The sequence below is a fragment of the Saimiri boliviensis genome, chromosome Y (assembly GCF_048565385.1).
Source record: "Saimiri boliviensis isolate mSaiBol1 chromosome Y, mSaiBol1.pri, whole genome shotgun sequence".
In the NCBI taxonomy this organism is placed as follows: Eukaryota; Metazoa; Chordata; class Mammalia; order Primates; family Cebidae; genus Saimiri; species Saimiri boliviensis.
The window spans coordinates 10055604-10073811 of record NC_133471.1 but is presented as its reverse complement, the minus strand read 5'-3'; the positions used below and the strand labels follow the sequence as shown (position 1 = coordinate 10073811).

The 18208-nt window shown below is 37.7% G+C and overlaps 1 pseudogene; it reads right to left on the bottom strand.

Moving 5' to 3' along the window:
- Positions 1 to 4157: 4157 nt before the first annotated feature.
- Positions 4158 to 18208, bottom strand: part of LOC141583064 (interleukin-9 receptor-like) — a 36116-nt pseudogene continuing 22065 nt past the window's right edge.

The following is an 18208-nucleotide window of genomic DNA, read 5'->3' as shown; positions in this document are numbered from 1 at the left end:
AAGACAGAAAATGAGACTAGAATCTGATAACCCACAAGTGCTGGAGTTTTCCTATTTAACAACATTTTTTGAGCCAGGCTCTGTTGCCCATGCTGGAATGCAAAGGTGCAAGCTCAGCTCACTTCAACCTCTTCCTCCTAGATACAAGTGAGCCTCCCTCCTCAGCCTCCTGTTTAACTGGGACTATGTAGGCACCTGGCATCATGCCCAGCTAATTTTTGTATTTTTAGTAGAGACATGGTTTCGCCATGTTACCCAGGCTGGTCTGGAACTCCTGGCCTCCCAAAGTGCTGGAATTATAGTCATGAGCCACCTTGCCTGGCTGAGTTATTGTTTTCCATTGAAACATAAAATTTCTCTCTGTAGCAGGCATAATTTTTGATCATAGACAATCAAAGTCAGATTATTCTTATTTTTAAAATAAGTCTAGTTTTGTTAGATTTTGCCTGATTATTTGTGTAAGTGCAGCAAGAACAAGAGCTGACCAAATAGGTGCTTTCAAGCTTCTTTGCTGGAAGTTGTCATACAGAATCTCCTGTTGGACTCTTAAAGGCCTTGTTGAGACTAAAACCAAGCCAAGAACATACTGTTAAAGTTCAGCTGCAGTCCTTATAGCATTGTGTGAATTCCCCTCTTTTTGAGGTCCCCAAAATATCCCCAAATTCTTGGGCCTACAAGGAAATGGTCTTCCCTACTAAACTGTAAGGCTGTGAACCCTCTAATCTAGGTATCAGGCTGGTTTTTCTCAGAGTGCTTTGTAAAGATTGGCTCCATAAAAAGTCAACCCTATGACTGATGTCTTCCATAAAGATGAAATAGAACTAGCCTAAAATGACAACAAGTTTTGTGATGTGGACTGTACTTACTTAGTACCATTTGAAAGTAATGAAAGATTTGATTTTCACAGGGAGCAAATTGGTGACGCCAGCCCCCAGGGACCTTGTGTTCTACTGCAGCTCACCTCTGGATGATGAACTCCCTGACGCCATTCCACAGGTGCCCACGCATGATCCACTCATCCCCTGTCTGCAGGTAAGGCCGTGCCATTTCCACCCAAAGAGAGAACAGGAGGGAGACCTGAGGCAGAGAGTGGGCACAGTCAGCTCTCAGGGCTCCCTGGCTCCTAGAACAGAAGGAGGTTTACACATTTCTGAAATGCCTTGAAATTTAAAAATCCAAAAACATATACTATAAAATCCTCACAAAAAACTCACCTAAGTATGGAAGGAACGTATTGTTTGCAGCTTGGGGCTTTGAGCTCTAAGTGGTGGCAGCTAAATGAGGCTTCTCATTGGGTCCAGCTAGTCAACCGCCTTCAGCATTTCTAGTCATACAGCCATCGGGAAGCTGGGGTTTTGCCATTGACTGTGGTTGGTTTGTTAATTTTTAAAGTCAGTTTAAATGCCTCCAAGTTTGGTTTCCGTTTGCTTAGGCAAGACCTCAGGCTAACGGCCTCCTTTTTTTGCTTTAACATGTCAAAACCGTAATTCATTTTAATTTTACTTTCCAGCATTAATAGAAGTAAATTGACATTTTTGTTGTTAGTGTCAGGGTCAGGGTCAGGGGTTAGGGGTTGGGGATTAGGAATTGGGGATTGGGGTTAGGGGTTAGGGTTGGGGTTTTAGGGTTAGGATTTTAGGGTTAGAGTTTTAGGGTTAGGGTTAGGGTGGCTAGGGTTAGTGTGGTTAGGATTAGGGTTAGGGTGGTAAGGGTTAGGGTTAGGGTTTACGGTCAGGGTTTAGGGTTAGGGTTAATGTTAGGGGTTAGGGTTAAGGTTGAGGGTTAAGGGTTATTGTTATGGGTTAGGGTTACGGATTAGGATTAGGATTAGGATTAGGGATTAGGGTTAGTGTGTTAGGGTTAGGGTCTTAGTGTTCGGTTTAGCGTTAGGGTTAGGGTTAGGGTTAGGGTTTTAGGTTAGGGTTAGTGTTTAGGGGTTAGGGTTAGGGCTAGGCCTTAGGGCTTAGGGTTTAGGGCTTAGAGCTAGGGTTTAGGGTTTAGGGTTAGGGCCTCAGGCCTAGGGCCTTGGGCCTAGGGTTAGGGTTTGGTGTTTGGGGTTTGGTATTTGCTTTGATTCTTTAGGACCCAGCCTAACTCTCTTGAGGCAGTTTTTCCAGATATTGAATAATGTATTTTCTTAAATACATCATTGTTATTTCCTTATGCACTTGTTTCATTACTGTCTTGGCCATAAAACTTTTCATCTAGGCTTTGTCCTTAGAGACCACCATTGAATTAAATATCAATCACATCAACAAATAAGTATCCAAAACATTTATAAAAATATGAGAGCAACAGAAACGTTCTATGGGAATATGTCTCTGTATTGAATGGAAACAGCCTCGAAGTATTACTTGGAAAGTAGAAACTACTAACAAAATGTTGAAAGAGCTCAATACTTAAAACTTACATATGCTTAAAAAAACTATAAATAAAGATAAATTTAAAAGATTGCAATAAACATTATCAAGTGGATAATTTAATTTGTGTAGATATTGATCTTATGAGAATGAAAAACAGCTAAATTATCAATAATTTATCCATATAAAACTGTAGAAAAGACAATAGAAAACTGAAAATTCCAAATTAACTAATTCTTTAAAAAAATCAAATTAAAACAACTGTGCTTGCCTGCTTAACAAAAAATGTCAAGATTAAAATATTCATATTTAACAAAGATTAAGACACTTACTACTTTAATTCACTTATGGTAGGTTTAACAAATCAGAAAAATAACTTTCTGATAGGCAATTTGGTAATTAATAGAAAATGAATTAAAATGACCACATCTCATAAGTATTTATTTATTTAAAAAAATTTTTTTAGGAAGACAGACACCTTTAATGAAAAAAATAATTTGCTTTTTTTTCTGCTTAGAAAAATTGTTCATTACTCATGTTATTCTATCGCCACAAATTTTTTTCAAATGATAAACACGATGATATTAAAACAAGTATTATTTTAAAGGTAAATCGCTGTGAGGAATCTAAACAGATGATGCAGCGGATATATTCACATAATTTAAAGAAAAATAAGATATAATGATGATATGATACTCAAATAATACTTCAGCGTTTATAACACATTGACATTTATTTATTTTCCACAATGCTGTCATATGGATATGACTAGTAGTGGAATTTGCTTCCAATGCCAATTGGCTGCCATTTATTGAGTGTTTACTCTATGCGCTATGCTTTACACACATTTATCTCATTTAATCCCCATAGCAACCACATGAGATTTCTTAGAAGGCAATATTCCACTGAGTGAGATAAATACCTGCTGTATATCAAATCTATCCAAAAAATCTAAAAAAAGTGTGTTAATGCATAATTATTTTTAATAAAATTAAAGAAGTTAAATGTACAAAGATTTACTTGGAAGTATACTGTTTGGAATATAAAAATGTTGAACACTAAACATCCATTGATAAACTGGTTAAATTGCATGTGTTAATCTCCATTATGGTATACTAGGCAGTCATTGAAGTATATATTGTAGAAGTATGACAAACCATGTTTATAATATATTTTGAGTGAAAACAATCTAAGATATATACCTCTGCATCTTATGATAGCATTTTTGTGGAGTGTGTGTATATGTGTGTCTGTGCAAAACATTCAGAAGACTATTATCAAAGTTATTAACAAACAATTTTATATAATCCACAAGATGTAACAAATGTGTCCATTTGGGTGAGGATGTGGTGGTAAAAAGCTGTTAACAATATATTCTACCAAGGAAAGAATAGAACTAATTATTCTTCTCCAAATGATATTCTCAGGGCAGTACAAGCAGAGATGTTGAGGGGTATACAGTAGAGTGGGAATTTTAGCTAGGAGAAAGGCAATCCAAAAAGCAACTTGTTGCAAAACATGAATACACAAAAATGTGAATATACTTAATGCCACCAAATTGTACACTCAGAATGTGTACAATTAAAAATGTACACTTAAGAAACATTGTACGTTAAAGTGGTAAATTTTATATTATGTGTAATTTGCAACAATGAAAAAAGAAGGGGATAATAATTAATGTAGGCCTGGATGCTGAGATTTTAGGTACTTTCTACATAAAGAAGTGAGAGGTGAAAACACTTGAAAAAAGGTGTATACAAAATCATCGTTTTCATGATATAAAAGACTGTAAGAAAATCACATGAAACTACAAACATAGACATTCAATATGTTCTCTTTCTTATCCAAGCAAGCAGGTGGGGATGACCATTTTCCTTGTTCACAACGAGAGATTTTTGATCCCTTCAGTAATGAATATTCATTGCATCTATATTCCACTGAGGATCCTGTTGTATAGCTTGCCAATAACCCATCTGCAACAGCCCCATTCATTACAACAGGAGGATGCTTACAATTGTCATTATTTTCTAAGAAAAGAAGTTGTTTTAAAATTAACATAAGCTCATAACAATATAATATAGTAAGTAATACTATAGTGTCTCAATATTTGTATTATATAACTTTGGACAATTGTTTTATAAATTCGGTACAAACATATAAAACGTTATTCAGCTCAAATATTTTTAAAATTTGCTAAGTGAGAGACGAGAGCAATTACGTCACCTAAAAACAACTAGGCATATTTTTTTCTCTTTTCTCAATTGTGAAGGAATTATGATATAGGCATTTATTTTTCATCTGTAGAATGAGAAATTCTTTACTCTAAAGACTATGGTCAATTCTAAAATTGCACTTTGGAATTACCCACTTTTATTTTCTTCTTTCTCATTACTCTTCATCTCTGTTCTCAATCAACCCATGAAGGAAATACCCATTTTTTCCCCTTTTTTGGTATCTTTCTCTTACTCTGTCAATTTCCTTGGCATCCTTCAGAGCGTCTGTCTTATTCAATGAATGTCCTAGATAAATATGTCTGTTGAGATCTCTCTCTGATCTGATCAAGAAATGAGAAAGAGGATGGGAATAGTAGCCCCCAGGAATGACAGTGTATCCTGGTGGTACCCTTCAGCAAAATAAAAGATCAAGGACATGCCTCAGAAAAGGATAAGGTTAAGAATGGCCAGATGCAATGCTCCACCCTAACTTTGTAGGAGAAGTAGATAATGCCTATGGCCAGTCGCTCAGTCCACCATGCCCTTATTTACTCCTCTAATAAAGCACAACATCATTCGTGTGCTGTCTTTTAAAGCATACAGGTCATGGCATGACACAGATAAGATAATCGTCTTAGCATTATTGTGTTCAAAAAGGTTTTGTTTTGTTTTATAGAATTTTTTTTATTATTATTATGATACTTAAGTTATGGGGTACATGTGTAGAACATGCAGGTTTGTTACATAGTTATACACGTGCCATGGTTGTTTGCTGCATCCATCACTGCGTCACCTACATTAGGTATTTCTCCCAATGCTATCCCACCCCTAGCTCCTCACTCCCTGACAGGCCTCAGTGTGTGATATTCCCTTCCCTGTGTCCACATGTACTCATTGTTCAACTCACATTTATGAGTGAGAACATGCAGTGTTTGTTTTTCTGTTCTTGGGTCGGTTTGCTGAGAATGATGGTTTCCAGCTTCATCCATGTCTCTGCAAAGGACATGAACTCATCCTTTTTTATGGCTGCATAGTATTCCATAGTGTATATGTGCCACATTTTCTTTATCCAATCTATCATCGTGGGCATTTGGGTTGGTTCCAAGTCTTTGCTATTGTGAACAGTGCCTCAATAAACATACATGTCTACATGTCTTTATAATAGAATGATTTATAATCATTTGGGTATATGCCCAGTAATGGGATTGCTGGGTCAAATGATATTTTTAGTTCTAGATCCTTGGGGAATCACCACACTGTCTTTCACAATGGTTGAGCTAAGTTACACTCCCACCAACAGTGTAAAAGCATTCTTTGTATTGACTTAAATTCTATAGATGGCTACACATACACACACATACACACACACACACACACACACACACACACATATACATACACAAAGCAGAAGAGTAGGTGCTATAGCAATGTGTTTCTAATTTGCCTAAACAGTTTATTCCTAAAATATGCATATTAAATTAAAAGAATGGAAAATTTTACACCATAAGCTTAGCTATTGATGCTAATCATAGCATACATACCAACACACTCAGGAGGAAGTGTCAATTTTCCATGCCTACAAGTTATCTCATTTGATCCATGGAGAAGGTAGCCACTTTCACATGCATATGTCACTTTATCCCCATTGTAATAAATCTTAGAGTGTAAATTTGCTACACCGCTTTCAATGAAGGGTGGTTCCTCACAGGCTACCTTCTGTCCTTCTGAAAAAGTACAGTTAAAAGAGAAAAGACCATTTAGTCACACGTACAGATTTCATTTTAGCAAAGCTTCTTCAAGGTGTTACTAACCAATGCAAATAGGAGTTTGAGGATTGGAATGATAGGGTGAGGCAAGAGTTTTATAGTCATTTTTTATTTTTTTATATATGGGATATAATATCTATTGACAGGCAGGTGAAAAATATGAAGGTGCTAGAAAAATTATTGAAGGCTCTGACCAGGGTTTGCAATAGGGTTGCTGGGAACTATCCTAATTCCCTAAATGGACTGAACAGTAGTAACTTTAAAGATTTTATAGTTTTTAATTTGTGCTCAACATCCTTAATGCAGTAGTAGAGATTTTTTTAAGCAAAATTTTAAAAGCCTTTTATTTCTTTCCTTTTTTCTTTTTGAGTTGGAGTCTCCCTGTGTTGCCCAAGCTAGAGTGCAGTAGCACGATCTTAGCTCACTGCAATCTCCACGCACCATCATACCTGGCTGACTTTTCTGTGTACTTTTAGTAGAAACAGGGTTTTGCCATGTTCAGATTGTTCTCGAACTCCTTACCTCAGGTGATCTGCAGGCCTTGGTCTCCCAAGTTGCTATTTCAATAGTAAATGACAGACATCCTTAAGGCATTTTATATACCTCTCTTCCAATTTAGCCAGCATGACAACTTGCCTATTTTCTCTGGTAAACAGTGATTAGGCAATCAGCAGGCAGTGTTGTGGGCTGAGTTATATCTCTCCTACTCCTCCCAAAATATAACCACATTATAACACTAGGAACCACTAAATGTTACCTTACATGGTAAAAGACACTTTGAAGTTAACAATCTTAAGGGAGGAATATTTTCTGGAATTATTTTTTTGGACTCTAAATAGAATCACAAATGCTCTTATAAAAGAGAGGCAGAGGGAGATTGACTACAGAAGAGGAAGCAGGAGATGTGACAATGGAAGCCACAGGTTGTAATGTTCTGAGGAAGGGGTTTTGAGCCCAGTAATGCAGGTAATTTCAAGAAGCTAGAAAAGGAAAAGAAGCCGATTCTCATGTGGTTGCTATGGGGATTAAATGAGATAAATGTGTGTAAAGCATAGCGCATAGAGTAAACACTCAATAAATGGCAGCCAATTGGCATTGGAAGCAAATTCCACTACTAGTCATATCCATATGACAGCATTGTGGAAAATAAATAAATGTCAATGTGTTATAAACGCTGAAGTATTATTTGAGTATCATATCATCATTATATCTTATTTTTCTTTAAATTATGTGAATATATCCGCTGCATCATCTGTTTAGATTCCTCACAGCGATTTACCTTTAAAATAATACTTGTTTTAATATCATCGTGTTTATCATTTGAAAAAAATTTGTGGCGATAGAATAACATGAGTAATGAACAATTTTTCTAAGCAGAAAAAAAAGCAAATTATTTTTTTCATTAAAGGTGTCTGTCTTCCTAAAAAAATTTTTTTAAATAAATAAATACTTATGAGATGTGGTCATTTTAATTCATTTTCTATTAATTACCAAATTGCCTATCAGAAAGTTATTTTTCTGATTTGTTAAACCTACCATAAGTGAATTAAAGTAGTAAGTGTCTTAATCTTTGTTAAATATGAATATTTTAATCTTGACATTTTTTGTTAAGCAGGCAAGCACAGTTGTTTTAATTTGATTTTTTTAAAGAATTAGTTAATTTGGAATTTTCAGTTTTCTATTGTCTTTTCTACAGTTTTATATGGATAAATTATTGATAATTTAGCTGTTTTTCATTCTCATAAGATCAATATCTACACAAATTAAATTATCCACTTGATAATGTTTATTGCAATCTTTTAAATTTATCTTTATTTATAGTTTTTTTAAGCATATGTAAGTTTTAAGTATTGAGCTCTTTCAACATTTTGTTAGTAGTTTCTACTTTCCAAGTAATACTTCGAGGCTGTTTCCATTCAATACAGAGACATATTCCCATAGAACGTTTCTGTTGCTCTCATATTTTTATAAATGTTTTGGATACTTATTTGTTGATGTGATTGATATTTAATTCAATGGTGGTCTCTAAGGACAAAGCCTAGATGAAAAGTTTTATGGCCAAGACAGTAATGAAACAAGTGCATAAGGAAATAACAATGATGTATTTAAGAAAATACATTATTCAATATCTGGAAAAACTGCCTCAAGAGAGTTAGGCTGGGTCCTAAAGAATCAAAGCAAATACCAAACCCCAAACACCAAACCCTAACCCTAGGCCCAAGGCCCTAGGCCTGAGGCCCTAACCCTAAACCCTAAACCCTAGCTCTAAGCCCTAAACCCTAAGCCCTAAGGCCTAGCCCTAACCCTAACCCCTAAACACTAACCCTAACCTAAAACCCTAACCCTAACCCTAACCCTAACGCTAAACCGAACACTAAGACCCTAACCCTAACACACTAACCCTAATCCCTAATCCTAATCCTAATCCTAATCCATAACCCTAACCCATAACCATAACCCTTAACCCTCAACCTTAACCCTAACCCCTAACATTAACCCTAACCCTAAACCCTGACCGTAAACCCTAACCCTAACCCTTACCACCCTAACCCTAATCCTAACCACACTAACCCTAGCCACCCTAACCCTAACCCTAAAACTCTAACCCTAAAATCCTAACCCTAAAACCCCAACCCTAACCCCTAACCCCAATCCCCAATTCCTAATCCCCAACCCCTAACCCCTGACCCTGACCCTGACACTAACAACAAAAATGTCAATTTACTTCTATTAATGCTGGAAAGTAAAATTAAAATGAATTACGGTTTTGACATGTTAAAGCAAAAAAAGGAGGCCGTTAGCCTGAGGTCTTGCCTAAGCAAACGGAAACCAAACTTGGAGGCATTTAAACTGACTTTAAAAATTAACAAACCAACCACAGTCAATGGCAAAACCCCAGCTTCCCGATGGCTGTATGACTAGAAATGCTGAAGGCGGTTGACTAGCTGGACCCAATGAGAAGCCTCATTTAGCTGCCACCACTTAGAGCTCAAAGCCCCAAGCTGCAAACAATACGTTCCTTCCATACTTAGGTGAGTTTTTTGTGAGGATTTTATAGTATATGTTTTTGGATTTTTAAATTTCAAGGCATTTCAGAAATGTGTAAACCTCCTTCTGTTCTAGGAGCCAGGGAGCCCTGAGAGCTGACTGTGCCCACTCTCTGCCTCAGGTCTCCCTCCTGTTCTCTCTTTGGGTGGAAATGGCACGGCCTTACCTGCAGACAGGGGATGAGTGGATCATGCGTGGGCACCTGTGGAATGGCGTCAGGGAGTTCATCATCCAGAGGTGAGCTGCAGTAGAACACAAGGTCCCTGGGGGCTGGCGTCACCAATTTGCTCCCTGTGAAAATCAAATCTTTCATTACTTTCAAATGGTACTAAGTAAGTACAGTCCACATCACAAAACTTGTTGTCATTTTAGGCTAGTTCTATTTCATCTTTATGGAAGACATCAGTCATAGGGTTGACTTTTTATGGAGCCAATCTTTACAAAGCACTCTGAGAAAAACCAGCCTGATACCTAGATTAGAGGGTTCACAGCCTTACAGTTTAGTAGGGAAGACCATTTCCTTGTAGGCCCAAGAATTTGGGGATATTTTGGGGACCTCAAAAAGAGGGGAATTCACACAATGCTATAAGGACTGCAGCTGAACTTTAACAGTATGTTCTTGGCTTGGTTTTAGTCTCAACAAGGCCTTTAAGAGTCCAACAGGAGATTCTGTATGACAACTTCCAGCAAAGAAGCTTGAAAGCACCTATTTGGTCAGCTCTTGTTCTTGCTGCACTTACACAAATAATCAGGCAAAATCTAACAAAACTAGACTTATTTTAAAAATAAGAATAATCTGACTTTGATTGTCTATGATCAAAAATTATGCCTGCTACAGAGAGAAATTTTATGTTTCAATGGAAAACAATAACTCAGCCAGGCAAGGTGGCTCATGACTATAATTCCAGCACTTTGGGAGGCCAGGAGTTCCAGACCAGCCTGGGTAACATGGCGAAACCATGTCTCTACTAAAAATACAAAAATTAGCTGGGCATGATGCCAGGTGCCTACATAGTCCCAGTTAAACAGGAGGCTGAGGAGGGAGGCTCACTTGTATCTAGGAGGAAGAGGTTGAAGTGAGCTGAGCTTGCACCTTTGCATTCCAGCATGGGCAACAGAGCCTGGCTCAAAAAATGTTGTTAAATAGGAAAACTCCAGCACTTGTGGGTTATCAGATTCTAGTCTCATTTTCTGTCTTAGGGCTATTTTTACCTCTTTGTAAACTGGATCCTGTCATCTGATGAATTTTGTCCCATGACGATACTTGTGGAACAAGAAGCCAAGTTTTGTCTCCACTACTAATGTATCTATTGCCAGTTAATCTGAAGGGTTCCGACCCTGGAACAAGGTTAGAAGAGGAAGATTTTGCTCCCCAAAATGCATAACCAAATTTTGATACATTCACACAATGTAATACTATTTAGCCATAGAAAGGAACAAGCTATCAACTCACACAAAAACATGAGTGAATCTTTCATGCACATTGCTAGGTGGAAGAAGACCATCTGAGGAGAATCCACACAGTGTGACCACATTTAATGGGATTCTGGAGAAGGAAAACTACACAGATGGGAAGTCACTGGCTGCATGGGGTGGGGGTCGGAAGTGTTCCATATGGTACTTTAACAGTGGATACCTGCCACTATGCATTTGCCAAAACACACAGAATTTTACAGCTGAACAGGTAAACCCAACTCAATTCTAATTAAATAATTTTATTCAGGATGCAGAGTATCACCACACAGATACATAATGTGAAAAATCATTTAACTATGCTACAAATTACTATTGTGTGAATGTGGTTTGTCCCTGAAAAAACTCAAGTTGAAATTTGACCCCCAATGTGGCAGTGTGGGGATGTGGGGCCTAGTGGAAGGTGCTTAGGTTATGGGGATTGATACCTCATGAATAGATTAGTGCCCTCCCATGAGGGTGAGTGAGTTCTGCTCTCACAGGAATGGATTAATTCCTGCAAGAGTAGTTAGTAAATAAGGGTCTGGCTTCCTTGGATTCCCTCTTGCTTTCACTCTTGCTGTGATCTCTGGTGCACCCCTTGCTCCCCTTCCACTTTACACCATGAGGTGAAAAAGACTGAGGCCCCACCAGATGCACTGCCCAACCTCGGACATTCCAGCCACCAGCATCATGAGCCAAGTGAATGTTTTTTACTTACAAATTAATTACCCTGCCTCAGGTATTCTGTTTTGTAAGCACAAAGTGGACTGAGACACAAATGTGGGGAAAAAAATCACTGAAGGTGTAGGGAAAATGGTGCTGACCTAAGTCATTGTGAAAATGAACAGAATCTGTAGGCAGAAGGCAAATGAAGTGTACTTCATCACGGGATTCCATTTTATAAAGTTCTTTTCAAGAAGGGTAATCGTGAAGAATTGTAAAACCACAGTATCTGTATCTGGAATCAAGCAATGAGTTACATAAGTCACAGATGGTAGAAACTAGGTCTCTCGCTGTTGAAGTGGGTAGTTACAAATAAGCAAGGGGAGAAGGCTAGAATTATTCATGTGATAGTAGATCAGAGGTGGACACATCAACATAAACTTATATTTAGTTCAATATAGATACATACAGTTCCCACAGAAATCTTTGTAATTAGATGTGTATAGGTAGGTTACACACACACCTATACTTCCCAGCACTGCTAATGAGGGACAAGATACGATGTGCTCATTTGGCAGCCAGATGTAAGTTTTCCTACCATTCAAAATGGAATCAGGCTTTCTGAAGAGATGTCTGATACTCGAACTGGGACAGTAAATATATGAGCCGGGATACACTCAAAGTATCAGAAAGTCAGTAGTAAAAAACCCTGAAATATGTCAAAGAAAAATTGGAGCCAAAGAGAGCTACCAATGACCAACACAGGAATGAATTGTGCAACATAATGCTTTACTGTTTAATACTAACTAAAGCTTCAAGTAATTATCTAGGTGCATTTGTATACGTAGGTGAATAAGCAAGTGGAGTTGAATAGAAATCTTCTTTGCAAAAGAATTCCAAATAATTGATGTACACACTCAGCCATCAAGAAGGTGGAGCTAACTCCTCACTCCATAAGTATGGTCTTTACGTAGTAACTTACTCGAGAAGAACACATGCAATGTGGACAAGGAGGAAAAGTGACTTCACAGGAGAAACCTGACAAATGCTAGCTCTGTCAGATGATCCAAGTTAACATCAAAGGTGAGAGTTCACCTTGAGAACATGAAATGACAAGGACAGCACTTCACCTCTGTGTTCTACTACTTCCAGACTCATAACCTCAGTCCAATTATAAGAAATATTCCATGTTGAACCACAGCCAGGAAGAGCCATAGGGACGTGATGATTAACATGCCATGTGGGATCCTGGATGAAATGCTGGGTCAGAGTAAGACAGAACTAAGAGAACACAAATGAAGTATGAACTTTAGTTAATAATAGTCTATTTTTGTTCATTAAGTATAACAAATTATGTAAGATATTAACAGGACATGTGAGACACACTGATAGAAGATGTTATTGAGAGAGAAAACTAGGTTGGAGCTACATGGGAAATGTATGCATTTTTTTTCTTTCAATTTCTGTGTATGTCAAAAACTGCTGTAAAATAAATATTTAAACCATTATAATCTTTTGAACACTTCCTTGTTTAATTATTTATACCATGAATTGCTAGTAATTGACAGTTAACTAGTCCTGTTTTTTTTTTTAATAAGAACATATATGACACAAAAAATTAAATAATACAGACTGATAAATAAAAATAAATGTTCTTTACATGTTTGTTACAGTAGTAACACATATGTATAAACTTAGTTATTTATTTTTTTTTTTTTTCTTATGCCGTGGTTGTGTCCTGGGTTCATTCTCTACAATGCTTTTCACCTTAGACCATGCTAAAAAAATAAATAAATAAATAAATAAATAAATAAATAAATAAATAACCTTACAGACTCTGTTTCAATTTATGGCTAAACATTTTTAAAAGAGTGACTTTGTAAAAATAGATTCCAATGGCAAATTGATTCATTATGACTGGATCACTTACTCCAAATACTTATTGTCTTTATTTTGTTCCAGTGCCTATCTTTTAGCCATAATACACTGGAATCAAACATTGTCAACTGAGTAAAAAATATTCAAAGAAAGAATGTGAACCGAACTTGTGATCATGATGATTCAATGTTTCAACAGGTTTTCTAAAACAGAAGAGCTTAAAAGGATATTCCAAGTCAATTTCCTAAATGAACCTTTGCAGAAAATGAGGAAACTAGAGAAACAAAAATGGCAGGACATTCTATGGGTGATTTTAGATGTTTCTATGTTTTATGGGGAAAAAACACTTTACCTTTTAAAGAATCACAGAGAATTATTGGAAACCCAAACTCTGGAATGTTTCCAAATTTAGTTGAACTTCTATGTAATTATGTCTATATAGCCAGTCATGAAGTTGATTTTTGTAAAATCTGTGCCTCATTTAATAAAATACACAGTGAATACTTAATGCTCATAGGAAAACATGCTAAACCTTGTGAAAGGAAAATAAATCTTGGGCACCCAAAATCACTAAGGTAAAGAAAAAAGTCAAGCTGGGAACTGCTTAGGGCTAGCCTACCTCCCATTCTATTCAAAGTCACCTGTCTGCTCGCAGAGATATATGCATATCTGATTGCCTCATTTGGAAAGGGTAATGGGAACTCCAAAGAATGAAATCATTTGTCTCTTATCAAACTATAATCCAGAAGCCCCCTGTCTCGCCTTCTCTTCAGGTTGTCTCACCTTTCTGGACTGAACCAATGTACATATATTGATTTCCGGACTGAACCAATGCACATAAATGTACATATCTTACACATAATGATTGATTTCCGATGTCTCCCTGAAATGTATAAAACCAAGCTGTGCCCTGCCACCTTGGGCACATGTCAGGACCTCCTGAAGATGCATCATGGGCACACATCCTCAAACTTGGCAAAATAAACTCCCTAAAAAATCTGAGACCTGTTTCAGATTTTTGGGGTTCATACGTGTAATGGAGGATGCAATGTTTGTAAAACAGACATTATTCTATCTACTATTACAAGTATTGCCAATTAACCTTACACTTTATGAACAAAATAAAAAACGTTGATGAGGTACAATTAATATATTTAAACTTAAATAATGTTGCAAGTTTTAATATGCCTACTTTTCACTTTTTAATACTGTTTTGACTACTTTAACACTGTAAGAGAAATGAGTAATAAAAACATGAACAAAAGTGCTTACAGAGGGTGGACATGTTTCCACCAGCCTCAGGCTTGGGGTGACTTGAAAGATGCCCGCCCATCTCCAGCTTTCATCTCAGCTGTCCTCATGGCGGCTCTAAGCATTTCTCCTTTATCTATACTAAGATATCACCCCGGAAACAAAGCCAAATCTTACAATATATTATGGCACACTATGAGTGAGGAGCAGTCAAAGTCTCAAGCAAGGGCTGCTTTTGAAAACAAGACTTGGAGAATGTAATATGTGAAAGTAAAGCCAAGAGCATACAGGAAGTTTTTGCCTCACCTTCCTCACATGGCCTGTAGCCACATCTCCCCAGGTCCGTCTTGAGGAGAACAAAACTTTGGTCTTCAACGTGGACATGCTACCAGGTGCTCCAAAGCCATGGCCTCTACTCCGTTGGGTCCTGAGGAGAACAAAGCTCTGGTTCTAACCCTAACCCTGTCCTGTCCCTAGACTTTGACCCTGACCTTAACTAACACGGATCCCTACCCTGGTCCCTAATTCTGACCCTGACTTTGAGATCTTGAACCTGACCATGACCCTACCTCTAAACCATCCTTCCAGCCATGACTCTGACCCAGACCCTAACCCTAACCCTATTACTATCGTTATGATCTATCTCTAACCTTACCCTCTAGTGCTAAATAGCTGTACACAAAAGCACTTTTGAATTATTTAACTTCTTTTCCTTGAATTCTCTAAGGACATCCTAAAGGAGATGTCAATATGTATTTTGCAGTCCCTCTGAGTGGTATGGCTTAAGAAGTTCTAATAACTTTGCAAGACATAAAAAGTTCAGAGGGTTACAGCACTGGGTTGTTAGAGATGCAGGATGCTAATCGCAATAGTCATATTTTCAATCGATTTATAATCCTTTGGATATATGCCCAGTAATGGAATTGTTGTGTCAAACGGAATTTCTATATCTAGGTCCCTGAGGAATCGCCACACTGTCTTCCACAATGGTTGAACTAATTTACACTCTCGCCAAAGTAAAAGTGTTCCTATTTCTCCACATCCTCTCCAGCATCTGTTGTCTCCAGAGTTTTTAATGATCTCCATTTGAACTGAACTGAAATCGAATCCGCTGTCCCATGCCTTGATCCGAACGCACGGAGGTAGCAAGCAAAGAAAATGATTTGTTTACGCCTGTAATCTCATCACTTTGAGTGGGCAAGGCGGGCGGGTCACTTGAGGTCAGGAGTTCAAGACCAACCGGGCTAACATTGCACAACCTGATCTCTATTAAAAATACTAAAGTTGGCTGGGCATGGTGCCCCGCTACTCAGCAAGCTAAAGCAGCGGTGCCCAGTAATCCCAGCTACTCAGCAAACTAAAGCAGGGGAATTGCTTGAACCCGTGAGGTGGAGATTGCAGTGAGCCAAGATCCTGTCACTGCACTCCAGCCTGGGTGACAGAGCCAGACTCTGTCTCAAAAGAGGAAAAAAAAAAAAAAAAAAAAAAAAAAAATGATCAGTAGATGAAAGTTACTTGATTTTCTTTCTTTTCTTTTTAAGAGAGAGGGTCTCACTCTTATTGCCCATGCTGGAGTGCAGTGGCATAATCGCAACTCCCAGTTTCAGCCTCCAGCTCCCGGGTTCTAAGAGATTCTCCAGCCCCAGCCTCCCAATGCACTGGGATTACAGGTGTGCACCACCACACCTGGAACCATCTGATTTTCTTTTATTTATTTATTTACATTTTTTAGGGTTGTGGCAGGTCTAGCTATGACACCCAAGCTGGCCTAGAACTCCCAAGCTCCAGCGATCCTCCCAAGTAGGCCTTCCAAAGTGCTAGGATTACAGGTGTAATGCCTGATTTTCTGTCTATCAGCAACAATGCATAGGAATAATTTGAACTTGAAATTTAAAAAAAAATACCATCTGCAATAACACCCCCACAAGTGAATTTATAGGCATAAATCTAACAAAATACATACAAATATGCATTCAGAAAACCTTGGATCACGGATGAGAAGAATAAATAAATATATAAATGAATGTAAATACTCCTTGTGTAGGAACAGCACACTCATTAATGTTAGCTTCACCACAAAGCTAAAGTAATGACGAGAGTGATATTGTTGAAGGAATGGACAGACAGATAAACAGAACACAATACAGAACCCCAAAACCCTGAGTAAGTACAGTCAACTTATTTTGTCAAAGGGGCAAAAGCAATTCATTGGGGAAATAAAAGTCTGTTCAACAAATGGTGACAGAGCAATCAGAAACCACAGGGAAAAAAAATGAACGTAGACCAAAACCTCATAGTCAATCCCCCAAAAAAACATTCAAGACAGTCTGTAGACTTAAATTTTCAAATATAAAATTGTAAAGTTACAGAAGAAAATCCACATGACTGGGTTGGTGATGACTTCTTAGATACAATATCAAAAGCCAGTCCATAAAAGAAATAAATGATAATGTGGACTTCATTAAAATTTAAAATGACTACTCTGTGAAACATCTTGTTAAGAGAATCAAAAAACAAGTCACACACTGAGAGAAAATATTCACAAAACAACCCTGAAAAAGCCTTGTGGGCAAAATTTACAAAGAAATTCTAACACTCAACAAGAAGAAGCAGAAGAAAAAAAAAAAAAAAAAAAAAAAAAAAAAAAGCCTGAATTAAAATATAAAGACACCTCACCAAAAAAATACAGATGCTATGCCTGGGTGTAGAGGCTCATGCCTGTAATCCCAACACTTTAGGCAGTGGATGCAGGTGATTACTTGAGGCCAGGAGTTCAAGAAAAGCCTGACCAGCAGCATGGCAAAACCTCATCTCTACTAAAAATACAAAAATTAGACAGGCGTGGTAGCACGTGCCCGTAATACCAGCTACTCAGGAGGCTGAGGCAGGAGAATTGCTTGAACCTGGGAGGCAGAGGTTGTAGTGAGCTGAGCTGATGCCACTGCACTCCAGCCCAGTCAACAGAGGAAGACTCTGCCTCGAGAAAAAGAAAGACAGAAAGAAAGAAAAGAAAAATACACAGATGGCAAACAAGCATCCAAAATAATGCTCAATAGCACTTGGCATGAGGGAAAAGCAAATTAATGTAACAATGTGAACCACTGAACATCTACTAAAATGGCTAAAATCTTTTTTTAATGCGATAAAAATTGCAACAGGAACTCTCATTCAGTGCTACTGGAATATATAACGGTACAGCGGCTTCAGAAGGCAATTTGGCAGATTTTTCTCAAAGCTAAACATTTTCTCACCATAAAAGCCAGCAGTTGCACTCCTAGCTATATAGACAACTGCTTCGTAAACTTAGGTCCAAATGAAGACCAATATGCAATTATGTACAGCTGATCTCTTCATAATGGCCAAATACTTTAAGGAGTCAAGTGGGCCTTCAATAGGTGAACGAATAACCAAGCTGGGTATATCCATGGAATGGAATGCTATTCAGTAAGAGAAAGGAGTGATCTGAGGTCAGGAGATCAAGGCCATCCTGGCCAACATGGTGAAACCTCGTTTCTACTAACATAGGAAAAATTAGCCAGGTGTGGTGGCTCCTACCCATAGTCCCAGCTACTTG